At 37.9% G+C, this 24,248-nt stretch overlaps 1 protein-coding gene and 1 non-coding gene across 2 annotated transcripts in view; one reads left to right on the top strand and one right to left on the bottom strand.

Moving 5' to 3' along the window:
* SLC35F1 (solute carrier family 35 member F1) overlaps positions 1-24,248 on the bottom strand; it is a 481,371-nt gene that overhangs the window by 79,196 nt on the left and 377,927 nt on the right. The window lies entirely within an intron of this gene.
* LOC129404477 (small nucleolar RNA U3) lies at positions 1,315-1,522 on the top strand. The gene has a single exon (XR_008629890.1). It is a non-coding gene; the product is annotated as a small nucleolar RNA U3 (small nucleolar RNA).

The raw sequence follows: 24,248 nt of genomic DNA, 5'->3' as shown, positions 1-24,248 counted from the left end.
ATATATATTAAGATGTTTTAGGACTGTCTTATATATTATCAGTAATATTATATTGCTTTAATCGCTGTTGCTTTACTATGTAACTCTGTTGCTCATAGTGATTCAATAAAAAAACAGCAAAATAGCTGTTGCTCTACAAATGCATTTTAATATGTTCAGTGATAAGGTGGTTGTCACTATATTTTGTCTTCAAATTTATCTATTGTTATCTACTTTTTCTCTCACATGAAATTTATTGTCATATGTTAATTCAACTCCTCCTTCCACTTTAAAAATCCCTTCATGATTTCAAAGAACTTTTCCACTTTCATTTCTTCATCATCAAATATTAAATGATGCCTTTGGAGAAAATATATCTTTTTCCTAATTCTTAAGGAATTCTAATGATATTTTGAATTATTAGACTTTTATTTATTAAAGTTGAGAAAAAGTATTAGTTATAGACAAAATTTACCTTCTAAAAGTGGTTAAGTAATATTATCAGAAATATGATAGTTTTGCTTGCTTTAATCAAAACAAAAAAGTGTAGATAGACACACAGCACTGAAAGTAAAAATATTTTAGGATTTTTTAAATCTTGGAGTTGACTATACAAAATTTCACCAATTTAATCTATAATAGTACATTATTTAATTATTTTATTAATATTTAGTAAAATACATTCACATTTGGCATAAGCAAAATATATTTTATTAAAAAATAAAGAGTAGTAGCTTTGCCAAAAGATCAGCAATGTGCTGCATATTTCTGAAACACAAGATGCAATTTTAAAATGTTTTCTTTATTTTAATTTTTCATTTTTTTTGCGGGTGTTTAGTGGTTCCTGGAATTTAACCTAAGGCAAGTATCCTACTGCTGGTTCATATCCTCAACCCATGTCATCCTTTTCTAATGAACAAAGCTATGTAATTTAGATTTTAACCCTTTTATGAGTTACTCTGAATTATGAAAACAAATACCAGAGCATCATAAAGTTAGCAGATCATAATGCATTGTTCCCTGGACACCCTACAGGTGACCTCTACCCATTCAAACAAAAAGTGACTTGAGGGAGCCTTGCGCATCACCACTTCGATTTCATCCCTGGCACCACATATGATCCCCTGACCTCCACCAATACTGATCTCTGAGTGTAGAGTCAGGAGTAAGCCTTGACCATCACCAGGTGTGCCCCTTCCCACCAAAAAAAAAAAAATTAACAGATCATGACTTTTTTGTTTTCCTACTCTTACACTTAAATGTTTTATCATATGGTGGAGGATGATAAGAAAATCTAACATTTGAGAATCGCTTCACAAATTAAAAATGGGTGTTAAGACTATACTTTTGGGGATCATTTCTATAGTGATCGATAGGAGAAGTTTCTCCTATCGTGTAGAGCAACTGAAGCTATGAGGAAGAGGAGTTGGAGCATCTCTCCTGAGCATGAAGCCAGTTCTAAGTGTTGCTTTTGTAACTTCCTTTTACCATTGATGAGTGATCTCTTGGAAGAGTGAGAGGAAGAGGATTTAGTTTGAGTGGTTTCATTAAAAAAAGAAAAAGAAAGAAAAAGAAAAAACATAGGTGTTTCACTAAATATTCAGCATAACCCCGTTTTGTATTTACAGGCTCTAAAATTTAGCGTGACTTGTTCTTTATCTTCAATTTGCGGCTTTCAGATTTTTTCATAAATGCTGAACTTAGTATGATATTTTAACTGACAGAACATCTATTTTTAGAGGCTGCCTTTTATGTCTAGGAAGCTATATGCATTGTCTTCTTATTGCTGGAGGCTTGTGGTTCCAGTTAGTTCTCTCTTCTGGATTTTATCTGGCAGAGAATAATAGCTTGATCCCTTTGAATTGGCTATTTTTATAGGTCAATTATTTTGACTATTGACGATTTCACATGGTTCCCTTATGAGATCCAAGGAGCCAAATGGAAATCAGACCCTGGATTAACTTTAGGGGGAATGTGGAAAGGAGTGGTACCTCTTGTTTCCATCTCAATTCTATCTTAGCCTAAACTTTCTTTGGCAGATATACTGGGGGACATGGTCACTAACCCTGGCTCTGTCCCAGGAACTCTGCTGCAAAGGGATAGTCCTTACTATTTCATAAAGCCATAAAGCTAAATATCTGGAGATTTTTGTCATGGTTTTGGGGGTTCACCTGGTTGTACCTAACTTGATGTTACGGAGTTCCTTCCAGCAGTGTTTGAAGGACCAAGTGGTGTCAAAATGAAACCTAGTGTCTGACACATGCAAGGCAAATGCTCTACCACTGAATCCTGAAGCTGTATCCCCCTTCACTCCTCACCCCTTGTTTCACGATATGACAACCCCAGCATGTGGTTAAGTCCTGCACTGGACACCAAATGAGCACTTTCCTCTTTGGGGTGGAGAAAGAAAGAATGGAGAAAGAAGTATTGCTTTTCCTATCCCAGAGCTTGGAAGGGAATGAATATCCGCTAGGGCTCTGTGAGTACAGGAGGGAGAAGGGAAGAGTCTCTGAGTCTCTCCATCCTTTCTCTGCCAGGCTAGGGTTGAATGACACAGTTCATGTAAAGAGTCATTTAAAAGATCATCATCATCATCATCATCATCATTATCAACCCATTGATCATCAAATTTCTCTAGCAGTCTCAGTAACATCTCCATTCGTCCTAGCCCTGAGATTTTAGAATCCTCTCTTTACTCATCCTTCCCAATGATGCAGCACTGGAGGCTCTTTCAGGGTCAGGGGAATGAGACACAGCTTGTTACTGGTTTTGGCATATGAATACGCCACGGGGAGTTTGCCAGACTCTCCCATAAAGACAGGAAACTCCCGGTAGTTTGCCAGGTTCTCCCAGAGGAGAAGAAGGCTATAAGATATTTTAAAGATATTTTATTTATTTATTTATTTATTTAATTTATTTTGGGGGGTGTCACACCTGGTGATGTTTAGAACTTACACCTGGCTCTGTGCTCAGGGGTCACTCTTGATGGTGCTCAAAGGACCATACGCAGTGCGATGGATCAAACCTGGGATGGCCTCATGCTAGGCAAATGCTCTTCCTTCTGTCTCTATCACTCCAGTTCCAAGATTTATTTCTTAAAGATTTACATATCATCAAAGTAGGCATAAAAATCTTTGAAAGTAGGAAATCAGACTCTCCAAGAATAAAATGTTAACAACGGTTATCTCTGAGTGGAATAACTGAATTTTCACAGCAGTTCTCGTGCCAGATTCTCTGTTGTTTCTAAAGTTCCTCTCCAGTGTACATACTTCCTTGAGAATACATAAAAACAACACATGTTACCAGAGTATAACATCTCTACCAACAGTAGATCAGTGTTTCTCAGGGGACATGGGTAGTTTGAGGGGAAATATGAAATGAAACAAAAAAAAAAAAAACAGCAACCCCACTGTTCCCAATCCAATATAGCATAATGAGGAGGTGACCTCATTCCTCTTTCTGACTCTCTCAGCCCGAAAGAGACTCTTCCACCAGCCTTCAGCTCCTCATTAACGTTTCCCTCTGGCTATTCACAGGGAGAAAGCTCCCCTCATGGGGCCCAGCTGTCAGAGGCTAAACCTGAGGCAACTGGTAGGTGACTCCAGGAAACAACATTTCCACACTCTCACGTCCTCTGCTCTAATTGGCAGTTCTCCCTTGTTTCTAAAAGGAATATAAATTATGAATTCATCTTCAGTGAGTAAAAGTGAACTGTGAAAAGTAAAGAATCTTGAAAAAAACAAACTTTAATAACACAGACGCAACAAAAGTCCTCTTCTGGCTGACAGTTCAACTTAAGAGAAGGAAGTATAATTTGGGAAATGCTTGCTCACACCATCACCATGTTAGTTCACTGGCCTGGACCAAATGTTAACCCAGAAGCAGTGGGAAACCCACCTAGGAGTATAATTCGGGGTTGTAGCATCCCACTATCTAGAACAGACGGTGGATAAACATCTCCATCCATCTAATTCTTCAGATTTTTCCCCTCCCAGAATTCTGTTCAGCAATACTACCCCTCACCCCATCCCCAATTCCTTACTCTAAGACTTAAAAATTTAGGTTTTATTGTCTTAAAATAGTCATTTCAAAGAAGTCATGTTCCACCATGTTGCCCAGGAGACCCAAACTAATAATATATGTCATTGTGCTGAGCATACAATAGCTATTTTACAGCAAATGTCCTATTTTCGAATTTAGAAAAAGATTTCCATCAACTATTTTTCCTATTTCTACAGATAGGAAATTAAGCATGTGAATATTGAAAGTTCCCTTGTGCCAGACCATCACAACTTTCTAGTTGTTCAAGTACATTCAATTTGCTTTTATAGCTTCAATTCTCAAAAGCAAAGAAAGAAAGAAAGAAAGAAAAAAACGGACATTAGCCTACACGGAAAATCTGGGACAAAGACCTAGAATTCTTGGTGGCCACTGGAAAGCATAGACCATTAAGAGACAAGGGCTCTGGGCTCTTGTATTAATCTGCCTCGGGGCAGAGTAGGGCTGCGCTGAGGGCACATTCCTCCTGGGTAAGCTCATTGGAGCATTTGGGGGGTGGAGGGTGGAAGTGGGTGGCGGGACCTTGTGATGCTCAGAGGCTACTCCTGGCTTTGCATCCAAGGATCACTCCTGGTGTTAGAGGACAACATGGATGTGGGAAGTAAACCTGGATCAGCCATATGTAAGGCAAATGCCCTACTGCTGCATATTTCCCTGGTCCCCCTCACTTGAATTTTCATAAGCATAAGAAAACATTCTGACTATCAGCAAATCAGTCTCCAAAAGTAGAAACTAAGGAATTAGCATTCTTTTAATATCTGTGCACTTATACCAGGCACTGGGCTCAGTTCCCTTTTCCCACATTTTACAGATAAAATAACAAAGTACTGAAAATAATAGGTAGCTTTCTGTGAGAGTCATCAGATGATCTAAGGTCGGCTGCATCCTGACACAAAGCGAGCTTAACAGTCAAGGTCCAGGTGAAGGAGAGAAAGTAGGGAGCCGTTAGTTATAGTAATGGTAGTCCAAGCTGGACCAGCCTTGGGTCAGCTTCTCTCTCACACAGAGAAGCTTTCTGAGGTAGATGGTAAACTTAGAGGTCATTGCAAAATAATCACTGGATGCCTTTATTTTTTAATGTTAAAAATAGTGAAGGTTAAAAGAAAAAGCACATGGGAATTAGAATCCTTTGTTTTTATGGCAGGTCTCTGAGTGTTTCTTTTGAGGGTTATTGGAGAAGTGGTTGTCTTAAAGGCAGCCAAGCACACACTTGTATTTCTCATTTATACAATTCATGAACATAGGGACTTTAACAATAACAGTACAGAAAGTACACATTTTCAAAGTGCATATTGAAGGAAATGAAAGTTTTCTGATAAAATATTAATTTGACATTAATTTTGCATTACTTCTGATTCCTCCAAGCATTAAAACAGCAGGGAGAAATACTTTCAAAAGTAGAGGGAAACATCTTGTACTTTTACGGATCTATTTCTAGGTATAACTTGACTTTTCCAGGTTGTATTTTTTATTTTTCAAGAAAAAATCAGAGTTTCATTACCTAGAGTTGTCATTTATTCATTCGACAGGAATTTACTGAATGCCTCTTACATGTTCTCATTGTTACAGGTCCAAGAGTTCTACCAGAGCGAACAAAACACCTCGGATTTAGGTTCAAGTGCACAAGCTGTCAGTAAACACATCTTTTTTTTCTTTTCCTAAGGACTTATAGAACTCATGATAATTCTGCACTTTGTCCTTTCTAACCTTTTACATTCATTTGTCAGGTAATACTAAGACTACAGTTCCCTTTGCCATGACCACCAAAATTAAATTGCACCGCCCCTTTTGACGAGGCTGTTCTATAACATTTGGCATTATTCATTGCTCTCTTCTTGAATTCTCTCCTTTTATTTTCATCTCCTTCCTCTCTTGACTCTGACTTCTATCTTTATGGAGTCATTTTATTCTTCTTGACCCTCAAAACTGGTTTATTTTGTTGCTCTCTCTGTCTCACATTTTACATTTCCCACCCATGGGTTCTCCCCCAACCTCTTACTTTATTTCTGGCCAAAGTTTTTCAAAAGCTACATTACAGTCCTGATCTCTGTGTCTTCAACATGTTGTCAAGATCTCAACTCAACAATCTCGTTTTCCTGGTGCAGAGCTCACTACTGATCCCAGCTGTGCCTGGAGGAATATAAGGTGTCTAGAACTAAACCCAGGCTGTTCATGTGCAAAGCTGCTCTCTGACTTATCCTTCTCTTTCTTTCTGAACTGATCATCTCATATCTCCTTTTCGGATTCCTTTGTGAGCTCCTGATCTATGTGCTCCTGGATCTACTCTCATCTCTCAAATCCTATTCTCTCAGAATCCTACATAGTGTCTCTTCACTGACCTTGACTGATTTCACTTACTGTCTTGGCTTTGAAGGTCATGTCATGGGACCAGAGTCAACACTCAAAGAGCTGGAGCATATGAATTATCTGCGGGAGACCCAGATTTGATCTTTAGCACTTTTAGGTTTCTTTAGCACTTTTAGATACTGTTGGGAGCAGGTCCCAAACAAAGAAAAAATAATACTATGATAATCACTTATAAACCTACATCTTTAATGTGATTCATATTTTATTTTTCATTTCTTTTTGGGGGGCCAAGTGGGGAGTTTCTCCTAAGCAGTGCCCAGAAGGCTTGGGGTCACCCTAAGAAGTAAGTACTCTGACAAGCTGTATGAACTGCTGGTTCCAATACTCAGACCACGATACAGTGCTGCTTGTGTCTGATGGTTCTGGGGGTCACTGAGGCCACATCTGATGGTACTTAGAGATCCCCAGAGCTATACCTAACAATGCTTGCTGTTGGGTTGAGTGTGGTGCTGTGGATTGAGCTTAATTCCTTGGGTATGGAAAGCATATGCTCCAGTCCTTTGAGTGATTTTTCTGGCCTCAATTTGTCACTTTGCTTTATTTTCTTATTTTACATTTGATCTTAAGCATCATAGTTTGCACTTACTGGTATAATCTCATACATAAAAGTTCCAGTATTACACCCTCTACGAGTGTCTATTTTCCTCCACGTTTGTCCTTGTGTCACCCTCACCTCCATTATCCTCATGGTAAACTTCTTACTGGAAACCAGTTTTCAGTTTTCGTTTCCTCAGTGTATGTTTTAAACTAGAATAACAACATTGCCTTCTTATGTATGTGGATGTACCAGTTTCCCATAGTTCACATAATGACACACGCCCTATACATACATAACTCATACCTCTGTCCTCAAACAATCCCCTCAGGGAGTGGGGCCATAAGTTACACAGTTGCTTAGGTCTGAACCTACTTTACTGACTTGCTTCCAGAACTTTCTACACTTTCCTCAACTGACCTTCTCCAGCCTCTAAATAGTACTGCACCCTAATGCTCAGCCTTCATATCTTTTCACTTTCCCTTCCATCTGTAATCACTCCATTGGTGTGATCTAATCAGATCGTGACTTTCAGTATCAGCTATATGAAAATGACACGTACATTCATTATTTCAGTTTCTGACTCTCCTCTGAATTCCTGATGCATATGCCCAGTTATCTATGCCAAGCTATCTTTTTTTTTTTTTTTTTTTTTCTGTATCAAATTTTTTTTAATTTATTTATTTTTAATTAGAGAATCACCGTGAGGGTACAGTTACAGATTTATACACTTTTGTGCTTATACTTCCCTCATACAAAGTTTGGAACCCATCCCTTCACCAGTGCCCGTTCTACACCACCCGTAAGCCCAGTGTCCCTCCCACCCTCCCCAATCCCATCTCCCCCCCACCCCACCCTGCCACTGTGGCAAGGCATTCCCTTCTGTTTTCTCTCTCTAATTAGCTGTTGTGGTTTGCAATAAAGGTGTTGAGTGGCCGCTGTGCTCAGTCTCTAGCCCTCATTCAGCCCGCAACTCCCTTCCCCCACATGGCCTTCGACTACAATGTAGTTGGTGATCGCTTCTCTGAGTTGACCTTTCCCCGGAACGTGAGGCCAGCCTCGAAGCCATGGAGTCAACCTCCTGGTACTTATTTCTACAGTTCTTGGGTGTTAGTCTCCCACTCTGTTATTCTATATACCATAGATGAGTGCAATCTTTCTATGTCTGTCTCTCTCCTTCTGACTCATTTCACTCAGCATGAAACTTTTCATGCCCATCCACTTGACTACAAAATTCTTGACCTCCTTTTTTCTAACAGCTGCATAGTATTCGATTGTATAGATGTACCAAAGTTTCCTCAACCAGTCATCCGTTCTGGGGCATTCGGGTTTTTTCCAGATTCTGTATGCCAAGCTATCTTAATACCTAACAGGAAGCTTGAATTCATGTGGCCAAAGCAGAACTTTTGGGTTTCTGCTTCACATCTGTTATTCTCCACTTTCTTTCCATGCACATATGGCATAGCTTGGCCAATTACTATAGAATTATTCTTAACATTTTTCTTCTATGAAACTCCCTCTATGCTCCCAAGTAAACACAAGAAAATTCCATGGGTTTTATTTTAAATAAGTTCCAGCATCACAACCTCTACCAGTGTCCACTTTCCTTGAAATGTATTCAAACACTTCTAAGCAATTCCACACCTAAATTCAAGTCGCACTTATCTTTCAGCCAATAACTCCTACTATTTAACCATGTCCATTTTGCTGTCTTTTTATCAGATCCTTATGCTCGCAGTACTATGAACAGCATTTCTCAACCAAGAAATGTGGATCCCCAGTATATTCCAAAGGGGTCTTAGGTGGAAATAACATAAATGACAGCTACAGCATAACACTAAAGGGCCAACTGTAGGACGGAGGTGTGAGTGCACACAAAGGAAACAAAGTTGGAAGGGGTCATCGTGGAAAACGGTTTATAAACACCAATATGAACATCCAAATTTATACTCTAAACAATTCCCTATTTTACACATTTAAATGATTTCCCTCAGAAGTCCAAACTCCTTTCCTTGACTTACAGTTCCTAAATAATCTGACCCTCTCCCCTTCTTTGATGTCATTTAAAAAAAATAGTTTTTGACATGGGGGCCATATCCAGCAATGCTTTAGGGGTCACTCCTGACTCTACACTCAGGAATTACTTCTGGCAGTGCTTGGGAATCGAACCCAGGTTGGCCGTGTGCTATCACTCCAGCCTCTAATGTCATTTTTTAATGCTAGTGATTTCATTTTTATTTCATAATTATGCCAAGTTCAGAGCCTGGACCCTTATACTACTCTCTTTGCTTAGAACTCTCTTCCCCATTACTTTGCATTGCTCACTTCTTTGAGGCCAAGTGCTAGAGAGAAAAAATAAGTTGGCTACAATTTTGAAAAGAAGTTTGAGAAGAGCACAGCACTATCCTTTTTTTGTGAATACATGAGTGACTATGGCAAAGTATGTATAGCATATGCATAAATATTTATTAAGTACGTAAGCAAGCAAACATGAATTAATTCTTTTTTTTTAAAACTGCATATCAAATAAGTGACAAAGGCCCTTCTTTTTAGCTGCCTAAATTTCTTTAGCGTCTCCTTGATTTTTGTCCTTGTCTTTCATCAGGCTATATGGATGGATAGTCTTAATTGCAAATCTCATGATTTCATTCATCAGAATTATTTCTTGCTGAGTTTGGTTTAAATAATAATTCCTTCAAGACATTCTCTGTGACTTCCTAAGTCTGGAGTAGGTGGCCCTTTGGGAGATGTCATACATCTCTACACACTGGCTGAAGAGAGAAGGAAAATGAAAGATACAGAATGAACTCCCTCATATGTGGGCTGTAAAAAATCATAGTAAAAAAACTTTATTTTATTAATTTTTTATTGTTACTGTGTTAATTTAATGCCTTGTAGATTTTATTTATAAGTTGTTTTAAATTAATTAAACTAAACCATTAGAGTCTCAATTTTCTAGCCATTAAGGTTGATTTCTCAAGAATTTACATTTTCGTTCATTCTATTACCAGCTTTAAAGCTTTTTTTTCCCCGTGGGGGCTATATTTCCTATACTTTTCCAGTAAAAGGAGCTACAACTCTTATTAGAAAATATGTTTTGTGTTTTTCAGAATCTAAATGTGTGAGATAAGGTTAATCTGTCAAGAGGTTTTCAAACAGCTATCGTTTGTGAGGACAACCAGCCTGGGTATGAAATCCTTGATTATTCTCTCTCCTGTCACTGGCTTGTTCTCACTATCTGAGCTCAGCTACTATGGCCCTAGATTCTTCCTCCATGGCCAACATGGGTATTCCGTTAGTAACTGCCTTCCTCTGAAGACAGACTAGACTGGATTTCTAGGGATTGTGTGGGGCTGGGTATCTCAAACTTTTAAGCTATTAGAGTTGAAATAGAGTCTATCCTGAGATTCTGGAGGCTCAGGAGTATCACTGATGGTGTTAGGACTGGGAACTCATTCTGTCATAATTATGCATGTTGAGAGACTAGTAGTAGCACCCAGGCTTATGCTATAGAATGAGCAGTTTCCTTCTGGTCTCACTTAGGTCCTAGAGAATTGGATATCCCCAAATTTTGCCCTTGCCCTATCTGGTCTACAACTCACACTTCGATAGCTCTGGTGTGTGCGTAAATCATGTGTTATTCGTGGACTTTTTGTAGTGATGGGGCTGAAATGAGCACTGCTGCAAATACAACCAGGTTTGGCATGGAAGTATTTTCATGTGTGTCTCTGTAACAGAAACACCATATATTTTTCCTTCAATGAATTAATCTGGGCAGCACTAGGAACATTGGCATGTTAGTCACTACAAAGTGAGAAGAGTTGGGCTGGACTGATAGTACAAGGGGAGGGTCCTTGCCTTGCATGAAGCTCACCTGGGTTTGATTCCCAGCATCTTATATGGTCTTTTGAGAACCAGAAGTACCCCTGAGATTAACTGGCTATGGCCCAAGAAGAAAACAAACAAAAAGTGGGAAGAGCTAACAAGTAGGATCTTCTTCTCAAAGGATGTAAAAGCATAGATGGGAAATAGAAGCTAATTTTATTAACTTCTATTTTGGAGAAAGCTCTCAAAACGTTAGTGCTTTCAAATCTGAAATTGGTAAGAAGTCTGACATCAGACATCAGGAGGGTCATTATTCTGCTCATAAACTTAAACTAAAGCACAATGAAAGCTAGGCCTTGAAAATGATGAAATTTTGGATGGGTGGGTAAAGAAAACATAATTATTGAGCATAGTGTGTATGAATTTACATATTTAATCTTTAGTACACTAAAATTCATTTATCTCAAAAGGTTGTCCTTCAGGTAGTTACTGTGGAAAGTCATGGCAATATTTTTTCAGAATTTATTATAGTTGTACAACACTATTGACACTGATGCTTTTGGTGTACATAGTCACCTCATCTAGCTACCACCAAAGATCTCCCACCCCTGGGTCACCTCCAGTTCACCTACTCCCTTCCTAATCTTATGCTCATAGTTTACATTCCAATATACAAGATTTGAAGTACTCATTAGTCAAATACCTTTAGGACTCTAAAATTGCCTTGGTGGCACTCATTGGAATATCTTTATTGCAAACAACTGTTCTTCTTTGAAAGTAAGTTTTACTTTTTTTGTGAATAAATTAAAATATGTAACTAAACATAATATTCTGGGTCCAAAGAAAGAATACATTATAAGAAAAAATTTATATCAGAGAGATAGTACAGAGGTTAAGGCACTAGCTTTGCTTTTACCTGTCTCCCATTTTATTCCCTGTGTCCCATGGTCCCCTTAGCACCACTCAGAGCCAACCTGAGCTTTGTCAAGCCAAGAACACACAAGCACTGCCAATGTGCCCCAGACCCTTTCAGTCTGCCCACACACACATACACACAAAGATTGCCCCTGAAAGTTTCAAATGAAATCTCCTAAATTATTTTTTAAATGATAGTGAAATCTAGTAAGTGTATAATAACAAAAGATGAGCAGTTTTGACAACTAATATTCATTTGCATGTACAAAATTTGCTATTTAAATAAGTCACTTTTATTTTATGTATTATAAGTAATACATATTTTACATATGTCTTAAAATACTGTATTATTTCAAGGACATTATTATCTGGAAAACAAAGAAAACTTTAATATAGAGAGGAGTTCTTAATGAAATTATTCAGTTTCATTATCATGTTATTACCGAATTATGAAAACTATTTGTAGCTAGATTGTTCAATTACATTAACTGGGTCACCTCAGTTTACCTGTCATCCTCTCAATACTTTATAGAATAAAGTATTAATTTATTTTGGTGTAGTAGGGGCTGGGACACACCCGGTTGTTTTCAGGAGTTATCCCTGATTCTCTGCTTGAGCGACCTCTGACAATACTCAGAGCACCACATTTGGTGGCTAGGCTAAATCAGGGTCAACAGCATGTAGGAAAATGATACAGTATTTTTTTTCAGGGGGAGCAATATTAGGTTATTATTTTTTTAATCTGTAAATGTGTTCATCAGAAAAAATATATGATCATTTCATTTTATTAATAATCTTTGATATTTAGAAAATGGAGATTAATTACTTGAAAAAACTTTGAGAAAAATATTAATAATGTAATTTTAAGTCAGGGAGAATGACATACAACAAAAATATAATCATAAATTTTATATGAATGGAATAAATTAAAATCAAACCCCATAAATTAAAATCATAATAAACCAAAATCATTTGAAGGCCAAATCAAAATGTTCATTCAATAAACATACCTTAATTAACTCAAGATATGGAACACGGCTAATTGAGATACCCTGATTTAAAAATTTTATGAAAATTTAAAAAAAAGATTAAAAATTTTATAAAAATTAGTTTCTAACAAGGTACACAATTCATCAGTTTCCAAAAAAGACAGGGCTGGAGAGAAATAGCAAAGGGGTTGCATATGTCTTGTCTCTGGCAGCAGTAATTGATCCCCAGTACCACATATCACCCCCTGAGCACTGTCAGATATGGACCGAAAACACAAAATTAAAAAAAAAAACACAGTAAATGTGAGTTTGAATTACAAAGGTTGATTTACTTGGACACTAGAAAGCTTTTGTTTTCAGTCCTCTTTCATATATTTAAAGACTCCTCTTCTTCCCTCTTTATGTTTCAGTTACAAGTTGTGATTCTTACCCATATTGGCTATAGAGCTCACACACTTCAAGTTCGAGTCAAGGATTGTACACTTGTGCAGGGATTGGTGTTGGAACATTGTATCACTGAAACAGGATTTTGAACAGCTTTGTGACAAACTGTGTATGTCATGATGAATCAAAAACAGAAAAAAAAATCCCCAAAAGCAGAGATTCTGGAGTTGTACTAGTGCATGTCCCACAGTATTGGAATATTGGGGACTGAATTCATGGTTCCAGCAGTCTCACTGGGATGGAGGCAGATAACTTTGCCAGTAGGCTATCACTACCCCACCCTTCTTTTCTTTTTTGTTCCTTAGTTTCTCTGTTTTTTAAAAATCATTATTATTATTATTTTGTTTTTATTAGTGAAGAACTGTGATGTACAGTTATAGACTTACAAACTTTCATGCTTACATTTCAGTCACACAATGATCGATCACCCATCCCTCCACCAGTGCCCACCCTCCGCCACCAATGGTCCCAGCATCCTCCCACCACCCCCACCCCATCCCTTCCACCCTATCCTGCCTCTGTGGCAGGGCTTTCCCTTTCTCTCTCTCTCTCTCTCTCTCTCTCTCTCTCTCTCTTTGGGCATTGTGGTTTGCAGTAGGGGTACTAAGTGGCCATCCTGTTCGGTCTATAGTCTACTTTCAGCCTGAATCTCCCATCCCGAGTGGGCCCTCCTAGCACCCTTTACTTGGTGGTCCCTTCTCTATCTGAGCTGCCTTTTCCCCCGGTAGGAGAGGCCAGCTTCTAAGCTGTGGAATAATCCTCCTGTGTGTTTTATTCTGTCTCTCTCTCTTTCTAACACACACACACACACACACACACACACACACATACACACACACACTTAGAGATACTTAGTGAACTTATTTGCAATTTACTAAAATCAATAAAAGCATTGATTAAAAATTTTCATTTATACACTTTTCTGCCCACAATCGCCTTCAGCTATATTCTGCATAGTGCATTTTTTCATGTTCTTCATGTTTAGAAGGGTAAATGCAGATATATCTGTATTGCCCTAGAGATTTGGGGAGATATCTAAAGTTGGACCTCTTTTCCCAGTTTGTCTATTTATCCTTATTTATCAAGTATTCTAAGATTGGTATAGGAAGCTGTGTATTGTGTAAAACTGGAATTAATTTCTTCACAATCAATATATGGAAATAATAGCTAAAAAACAAATTATTTTTATAGTATAGGATTACTTTTTAACATAAAAAACACTCTGCATTTACCAGTGTGTTAAGAAATATAAACTCTTTCCAAGAATTTATTTGGAAATATTATATTAGGAACATATTTATTGCAAAAAGTGTGATATATTGTTGATTTTACACATTAACCAACCATATTCCAGCATTTTGAGGTTTATTTTGCACCTAATGCTGTAAAATAGGGTGATTCCATACAGCCATACTTGCTTGTACAGTTTCTCTTGATATTTTCACTCCAAATTGAGTAGGTTAGAAGACTTGTTTGTGCCTAGCAGCAATCTCATTAATCTTTATGAAATTTCAGCTCTGTTGACTGGCAAATAGTCTTACTTGAAGTAACATAGCAATCAATCAGTGGTAAATCTAATTGGAATATGGTTTCCTAACCTTCTCCTGTGTCTCAAGAAACTCTGTTGATCTAGAACACTGTATGCAGCAGTGAAATTTTCCACTTTAAATTTCCTGTCAAAGAAGGAGAATGTGTGGGAGGATGGGATGATAAAGGCAATGTGTATCTTCTTTACTTATTTTTCTTAAGTTGGATCAATATAAAGAATTGAGGTAGAAAATATATGAATAAAAAGAGCTGCCATTTGTTGAATACCAATAGTATGTTGGAGGCATTTTAAAGATAATATATGTGTGGTGAAGGGGAATTCACAGCTTGACTGATTGTCACATGGATCTCAGATAAGTTGGGAATGTTAAAAAAAAATAACTTGCCAAGGTACAATGGAAAGGTCTGTTGCTTGCCTTACATGTGTAAAGACTTTGGGCCAATGCCCAATAACACAAAATAAACCAAAACAAAAATAGTATCTCACAAACAAGCCAAACAACAAACAAGAAAGGTTTATTTGAAGGAAGGACAGAGGCAGTTCCCTAAAGAAGGTATGAAACTGTAGTATAAGGGGTAAGGGTAGGAACAACAGAATCATCAAAACTAATTATTTTTGTCTCATAAGGTAGAGAAACATGGTCACGGAGACTAGTGTTAAAACTGAATACCCATTGTTACATGAGAGAGGTTTTTTTAAATTCTTATAGGTGGGAATTCTGAAGTTCAGAGGGAGAAAATATGTGTTCAATTAAAATATACATCTAGAGGCATCTCACTTATTTATAACTTGTCAACATGAGTTGCTGGAGCTGAGAATCACCAGGGAATCAGGTGACTCGGCTTTACTGTCAGAATCATGTTTCCAATGAAACTTGGTTTTATAAACTCCACTCAATTGTCCCTTTTACAATCCTCCTTGTCATTGGCAAGTTCAGCCACCCTCTCTCTATAATTCCAAGGCACACTGGAAATAGGTCTATTTACTACATTTCATCTCACACTGTGATTTGCTTACAGATCTGCCTTCTAAATTTCATAAATTGATTTTCCCTCTTCAATCATGACAGTTTTCTATCTACAAATAATAGTCATGAGAACAAAGAGAAAAGGTCCTTTATAGGCCACTGCCCAGAGTTCTAAGATAGTCCAAGGGGGTGGAGGGAAAGAGGTCCATAGGTGACAACATCAATAGGGGCACAGCTAGAGACTAAGGAGCCAACCAATAAGACAAGGGTGCGACAGGAAGGAAACTAGGTCAGAAGGGGACCTAGTCAGAAACAGCCTGAGAAACACTGCTCTATAGACAGGCTTTCATACACACAGCTGACTTTTCCGACTTCTTTAGCTAGGAAACGTCTAGAGAGACAGATGCCTGCGGAGAGAAGGGAACCTAAATTCCATAATTCTTCTGCCAACAGATTAAAGGCTGATCTTACCAACTGTATATCAATTTCTTTCAAAATATCTAAGATTGCCCCATGCAGAACAAAGAAGCCTGGAATCCCAGAGAGGATATGACTTTTGCATGAACTAGAAAGTTAGAATCACTTCCCACTTGAGGACTGTGGGAAGAGGAAAGGAAATTGACACAAGAAATATAGTGTGATGTTATGTGCATCCAGAGGGGTCCTCTCTGAAGTTTCAGAGGAGAGGAAGAGTATCAAGTTTGAAAGGAAGTCAGAAAGCACAGTGCCACCGCAATCTGGCTAGGTCACACCTGGGAATGATCTGTGGTGACATGCTGTCACCACACTCTAGCACTCCAGAATCTGGCTTAGCTTCTGGATGATGTCTAGAAGTCCAAGTGCTCCAGAAAGGGTTGTAGGCAGGTTTACAAGGGTTCTGTGAGGCAGCAACCCTCAAGCCTGAAGACCAAATATCTTCACAGCTGAACATTTGGATGTTCACAGCATGAAGGGAGGTGACTGAAAGGAGAGAGGACATTACTGGGGTAGAGGGAGCAAACCCAGCAGCAGCCCCATGTCCAGCCCAGCAGGAGCACATGCAACAATTGGCTGGCTGCCTGTGGAGCACACAGCGGGCCCATTAGAAATGCTCATTCAGAAGTAAGCTTGGAAAAGGGAATACTGAAAGGCTGGCCATTTTTCCCAAAGAAAGTTTTTAAGTGTGAAGAAATTAGTAGGCATTACTTTTTAAAAATCAACCCTTTTACTCCACCCACTATTATTTAGCTAGCTTCAGGGGTGGAGAGGGAAGGTGCTTTAGGAGATTAGGTGAATTATGGGATATGAAGAAGGTACAGTTGCTTTGAACATGGAGGAATAGCACAAATAAATCTGTACCTAGGCTATGCCTACAACACACGAACCCCTTGGCACTTGGGTCACTTTTTACATCTTTACATTTCCAGAGCACTACAGAATCCTTAGAGACGTTTAGAGTTCCACATGTTGGTCCTGAATGAATAAATACTCCCTGAAAGACAAAATTGATAAAGGTCACTGATGTTACCTGCTAAACAGTTGACCTTTAGAAATTTGTCCTTTCATTAACTTATTTATTCAGCTGTCCCATACATTTGGAGCATCAATATTTAGGTGATTTGTGAAGGAAGTAAAGATGAATCATTTGTGCCTTTATTCCAGCATTGGAAATTTATTCAGGGCTTATTATAGCCCAGACACACAGTTCTTATCTGTAAGGATTGTACACACTTGAAGGAGAGTAGAAAAATGTAAATCACTATTATATAAATTAGAAAGTAACTGTTACTATTGTCGTCTCATTGTTCATTGATTTGCTCGAATGGGCACCAGTAACATCTCCATTGTGAGGCTCGTTGTTACTGTTTTTGGCATATCAAATACACCACAGGTAGCTTGCCAGGCTCCGCCGTGTGGGTAGGATACTCTTGGTAGCTTGCCGGGCTCTTCAAGAGGGACCGAGGAATTAAACCGTAGTCATCTATGTGCAAGGCAAATGCCCTACCTGCTGTGCTATCGCTTCACAAAGAAAGGATTTATATATAGAGAGATATAGACATAATAAATATGTATATAATCTAAGATGAAGTAATAAATGAAACCTGAGAATGTAGATTCTATAATACATTTTTTGTGAGAAACTATAAGTCAAGCACAAATATTGTTTTTTAAAAAAATGCTCAGAGTTCTCACTGTAAGTAATTATTTCCTTTGAGAACGTTATAAAACAATTATGCCATCTAATTTTCACAATAGAAAATTTGGCTGTTTATAATGGAAAGAGTTTCTGCTTTTTCTCCAATTTCACCATATATTTTAAAAGATATACTCAGAATTTCAATGGTAAAATGGTAATAAGTCTTCATTTATGTTTTACTGAAACATCTTAGAACCTATATTACCTCTCAAATAGTCCCATTTGAATTTTTCCCAAGGATGTAAAAATGGTTGAAAATGGTCTTTAAAACTTGTACTGGGGCTGGAGAGATAGTACAGCAGTTAGGGTGCTTGCCTTGCACGTGGCCGACTGGGTTCGATCCCCTGCATTTCACATGGTCCCCCAGCACTGCAAGGAGTAATTCCTGAGTGCAGAGCCAGGAGTAATCCCTGAGCATCACTAGGTGTGACCTCCAAAGGAAAAAAAACCCTGTACTTCATGTGGAAATACAGATATATCACACTAGCATCTCGGTAATATTAAATTAAATTTAATAAAATATTTGCTTTGGTAGCATTGAATAGATAAGTTTTCTAGTATGAATTAGCATGATTTTTAAATTTATTCATAGCTTTTAAATTGTTCTTTTGTCTGAATTATGTATAAAGAAGCCCATTATTATTGACAGAAGCTTATAGAAGAAAAGGTTTGGATTTGTGGCAGGTTTGGGTTTCTTTTTTTTTTTGCATGCAAGGCAAATGCCCTACCCGCTGTGCTATCACTCCAGCCCCAGTTTGGTTTTCTTTTACAACACAAAGTATTTTTCAAAAAGGTAATGTTACTATTAAAAAATTAAAAGAATATTCTAGTTCTGCAAGCATGGATGTTCCAAAATGTCATTGAAAGAAGGAAAAGACATTCCTTTTTCCCCAATGACTATCTGGTAACATATGAAGGATACTCCCCTCCTCTCATCCACACAGAGGCCAGAGCCAGTCCTTCTGCCTCTCTAGAAGGACAGAGGTAGAACATAACATAAAGATCCCCTCAGTAGGAGGAAGTGCAACAAAATACGTTTAAAGTCGGGTTTAGGGACGGGATAATAGGAATGTTGAAGATGGTTTCAGAGTGTTCCTCTGATAATGGTTAGGGTTTACAACTCATATTAGTCTTTTGGATTGACAGAGAACTGAAGTACCTAATCAAATATTAAGATTTCAGTTCTTTAAAACTATGAGGATTAGAAGTTTAGATTGAGGAAATCTAGATGAGATTCAGAATATCATGTTCCCTTTTAAGTCACAGAACATTGCTTTAATTATTTTGCCTATTAATGTACTTAAAAGTGGTTCATGAATAATCATCACATTGCCATCATCTTGTACCATGGGTAGATGAGAACAGCAAGAATCAAGAAGGAAATATAAACTCAAAACACTGAGCTCATAAATGCAAATTTTTTTCCTTTTTATTGAATCACTGTAAGATACAGTTACAAAGCTTTCATTTTTGAGTTTCAGTCATACAATGATCAAACACCCATCCCTCCACATGTGCATATTTTCCACTGCCAATGTCCCCAGTATTCCCCCCTCCCGCGCACCAACCCTCCCTCTACCTCGATAGCAGACAATTTTCCCCATACTATCTCTCTACTTTTGATCATTATGGTTTGCAATATAGATACTGAGAGGCTATCACATTTGGTCCCTTTTCTACTTTCAGCACACATCTCCCATCCCTAACGATCCCTCCAACCATCATTGACTTAGTGATCCCTTCTTTATAAATATAAATTCAATCCCATACACCTGTTCCTAATGAATCTGGCAAATTTTCTCTCTGGACTATTCAGAGATGGTAATGGAGGCTGGTTACAAAACTTTATGCTTAGTGACCTTTACTAGTGTTAGTATGTCTGGACCCAGGATGTGGAGACCACCATCAGAGGAATCCTGAGGGTAGGGAGGACCTCTCCTTTGTCTCTATCATACTAAATGCATACTTAGCTTCATCTCACTACTATACTACTACATTGTACAGAATATTAATCTAACTGTTGATTGGCCCCAACCAGACTCAGGTCTGCTCAGTAGCTCGTCTGTGACATTTAACCACAGCACTGGTATATTATATTTTTTCAGTTTGGGGCCATATTTGGCCATGCTAGTGGTCCATTCCTGGCAGTGCTCAGAGGACTTAATAGTGCTAGTGACTGAACCTAGGTGTGGTGCATACAAAGTATATACTTCAGCCCTTTGAGCATATACTTGGCCCCCACACTGGCAATTTAAAAATACACACACACAAAAAGAACTGTGTGCTAAGCTATTCACATGGCTTAGACTTCAGACTCCAGTGATATATAAGATACAAATTTCTCAGATTTTCTCTCTATCTGACGTAACTTAATTCTGAGCCTAAAGAAATTCAGGAGTAAACCCAGAAATTCTGATTGTTATGTATAGCAATCACACAAACTATTCCATGCATATGTTGTTTCTGTTACCTATAAGATACTGCCAGAGGCTGCTGGAGAATGGTCTCAGTAAGGAATTACAAAGGACACTAAGGGTGATGGTTTGCACTCTGGAATAACCTCTACTAATATGCAGTCAGAGGAGTTGGGTGAAAAGATAATAATCAGGGTTATATTTCTTGTTTTTTGTTCATGGAGCGATAGCACAGCGGGTAGGGCGTTTGCCTTGCACATGGCCAACCGGGTTTCGATTTCTCCATCCCTCTCAGAGAGCTTGGCAAGCTACTGAGAGTATGCGGCCCACACAGCAGAGTCTGGCAAGCTACCCGTGGCTTATTCGATATGCCAAAAACAGTGACAAGACTCACAATGGAGACTTGACTGGTGCTCGCTCAAGCAAATCGATGAAAAACGGAACGACAGTGCTACAGTGCTTCTATACAGTGCATTAATAGTGCAATATGCAGTGCAATATACAGTGCAATATGCTACAATGCACTATGCAGTCACTGCTACAGTGCAATATGCAATATGGGTGAAAAGATAATAATCAGGGTTATATTTCTTGGGTTTTGTTCATGATGGAAACTATTGGAAGAGCTCAGAAAAAGGTACTCTGTGAAGGAGAGACTATGTTAGAAGCACAGACAACTCAGTATGGCTAGCAAGAGAAATAAATATGTTTCTTTCCAATGCTAGTGTGTGATTTAGTGCCAGAGCCCTTGACTTGCAAGTGTGAGACCTTGAGTTTAATTCCCAGCAACACCAATAACTAACTAACTAAATAAATAAATTGGGTTTTTTACATTTGTATCAATGTGAGATCATTTTAATTATCAAAACTATCATGTTTGAACAATTTTTTTCTATAATAGAAGTACCAATTTCATCTGTTTGCATTTTATTCCTATATGGCTGAAGAAAGATAATAATAATAATTTTGGGTGAGAAGTTGTAAAGCTGGTATTTTTACTAAAATGCTTCATATAGTACAGTTATAAAAATAGTACAGCTTTTAGAATTTACCCAAATGTCATTGCTAATCTGTCTCAAAGTCACAGGAACTATCTATTTATTCTGTACAAATATGTCTTCAGAATAAAATCCTTATGAAACTAACATGATAGTGTTACTATCTCTATTTTTACATAAAAGATAACATCTGGATTTTTTCACTCCAATGTCTGCCTTTCATCATCTTTTCCTTTTAGTAACTGCTAATTTTTTTTCTGATGATAAAGGCAAACTTAAATTTTTTTCAAAAGATATTCAACATTATAAGCCAATAGAGAAATACAAATAGAACCATACACATCACTACATGCCTTTTAGGATGGCTTAATTTAACACTAATGATAGCACCAAGTCTTTGAGGGTCTTTCAGAGTATTACAGAAATGTACAATACTCAGCCACTTCCCAGAGCCAGATAGTTATTGTATGATTTATCAATGAAAATGTTAAGCATTTATCCCAAATAAGCTAATTCTTACATTAACACCAAAATGTGTACTGCTTTATTTGCAAAAGGCTAACTCTGAAAATAAATCAAACATTCTTTAACAGGTGAATGGATGAACAAACTCCAATGCATCCATACTCCGAAATATCACTGTGGAATATCACTCAGTAACAAATAAGAACAAATTCTTGATATATTTAGAAATTCAGATGGAACTAAGGACATTATGCTTAAGGAAATAGACTAATATCAGAGGATTAATACTGTCCAATTACATTTTATATATCTTCTCCAGATCACAAAATTATATAAATCTTGAAATATTCAGAACCAGATGTGAAATAGTTCTGTGTCCTGGTTATAGTATCACTGTATCAGTGTCATTCTGTTGCTCATCGATTTGCTCGAGCAGGCACCAGTAACGTCTCCATTGTGAGACTTGTTGTTACTGTTTTTGGCATATTGAATGCACCACGGGTAGCTTGTCAGGCTCAGCCGTGTGGGTGAGATACTCTAGGTAGCTTGCCGGGCTCTCCAAGAGGGACGGAGGAATCAAACCCAGGTCAGCCACACGCAAGGCAAACGCCCTACCTGCTGTGCTATCGCTTCAGACCTGATTATAGTAGTGGTTATCAATCACATCACATCGAGCACACACACATGCACATGCATACTCACACGCAAAGAAGCAAAGGAGAAAAGGCTGAATTGGGTCTTCTTTAGTTAATAGTTACCAATGTCAATATCCTGATTTCCCTGTGGATCTACAATCATTTCAACACAATGGTTTTCCTTTCAAACTTCACCTATCAATGTGACATTGTTTGGTAACTGAATTGAAAAGGCCAGAAGGTAATGCAAGGAAAGTTTCATCTAGTCTTTTTGTTCTAAACCTGTTTTGAAGATAATCAGAAAACAAAAGTCTTCATTTCTCTATAAACTATGAATGAAGACTCATCCTTGAATAATTTTTTCACCTACATAATAAGTTCATTTGTTGACCTTATTTTATCTATCTATTTATTTATTTATTTTTGGGTCACATCTGGCCATGCACAAGGGTTACTCCTGGCTCTGCACTCAGGAATTACCCCTGGCGGTGGTCAGGGGACCATATGGGATGCTGGGAATTGAACCTGAGTCAGCCGCGTGCAAGGCAAAAGCCCTACCCACTGTGCTATTAGCTCCAGCCCCTATTTATTTATTTTTACATTTTTTATTAGTGAATCACCATGAAGTACAGTTACAGACTTATAAACTTTCATGCTTGTGTTTCAGTCATACAAAGCTCGAGTACCCATCCCTCCACCAGTGCCCATTCCCCACCACCAATAATCCCAGTATTCCTCCCTCTCACCCCTTCACCTCATCTCCCCCAGCCCACCTCACCTCTGTAGCAAGGCATTCTTTTTTGTTCTCTCTTTCCTGTTGGGTATTGAGTTTTAATAACATTTTTTAAAGGGTCTGTTGGATCACATCCCACTCTTTCTTTCCTAAGATACGTTCATAGCTCCTGTTTACTTAAAGAATTAAGTCCACTTTTTATACGATCATTGATGATCTCTTTAACTCTTTAAAAGTGAAGGAGTTAACTTTTTGTCTTTTCTCCTTAACTTTTTAGTTCTATCTTCCTCTATTCCTTTATGAGCACCATGGCTTCACTCTATTACTTATAACATGAATTGTGTTGTGGTAGTGAATTAGTCATGCTCTATAATAAGAGCTGAACTGGGACTGCGAAATTGGTTGTAAGGAATCAATTGTCACTAGTTACAAACTGATAGTTTGAAAACACAATGACATCATACAGATTCAATGTGATCCCTATAAAGATACCCATGACATTCTTCAAAGAAATTGATCAAACACTCTTGAAATTTGTATGGAATAACAAGCCCCCAAGAATAGGTAAAGCAATTCTTGGGGGAAAAAAAGATGGACGGTATCACCTTCCCCAACCTAAAACTGTACTACAAAGCAGTAATAATTAAAACAGCATGTATTAGAACAAAGACAAATCCACAGACCAATGGAATAGGGTTGGATATCCTTACATACACCCTCAAATATATGATCATCCACTCTTTGATAAGGTAGCAAGAAATGTAAAGTGGAGCAAAGAAAGCCTCTATAACAAATTGTGCTGGCAAAACTAGACAGATACACGCAAAAAAAGGGCTCAGATCTCTATCAAACACCATGCAACAAAATTCAGATCAAAATGGATTAAATATTTCAACATCAGACCAGAATCCATAAGTTACATTGAAGAAAAGGTTGGCAAAACCCTCCAAGACATTGAAGCTAAAGGTATCTTCAAAGATGACACCACTCACCAAGCAAGTGGAAACAGAGATAAACAAATGAGACTATCTTAAACCAAGAAGTTTCTGCACCTCAAAAGAAAGAGTGACCAGAATACAAAGACAGTCTACAGAATGGGAAAGGACATTTACCCAATTCCCTTCTGATAAGGGGTTAATATCAAGGATATAACAAGGCACTGGTTGAACTCAACAAGAAGTAAACATTCAATCCTATC

The sequence above is a fragment of the Sorex araneus genome, chromosome 4, assembly GCF_027595985.1.
Source record: "Sorex araneus isolate mSorAra2 chromosome 4, mSorAra2.pri, whole genome shotgun sequence".
Taxonomy (NCBI): Eukaryota; Metazoa; Chordata; class Mammalia; order Eulipotyphla; family Soricidae; genus Sorex; species Sorex araneus.
The sequence above is the reverse complement of the archived record's forward strand: the minus strand, read 5'-3'. Positions and strand labels throughout refer to the sequence as shown.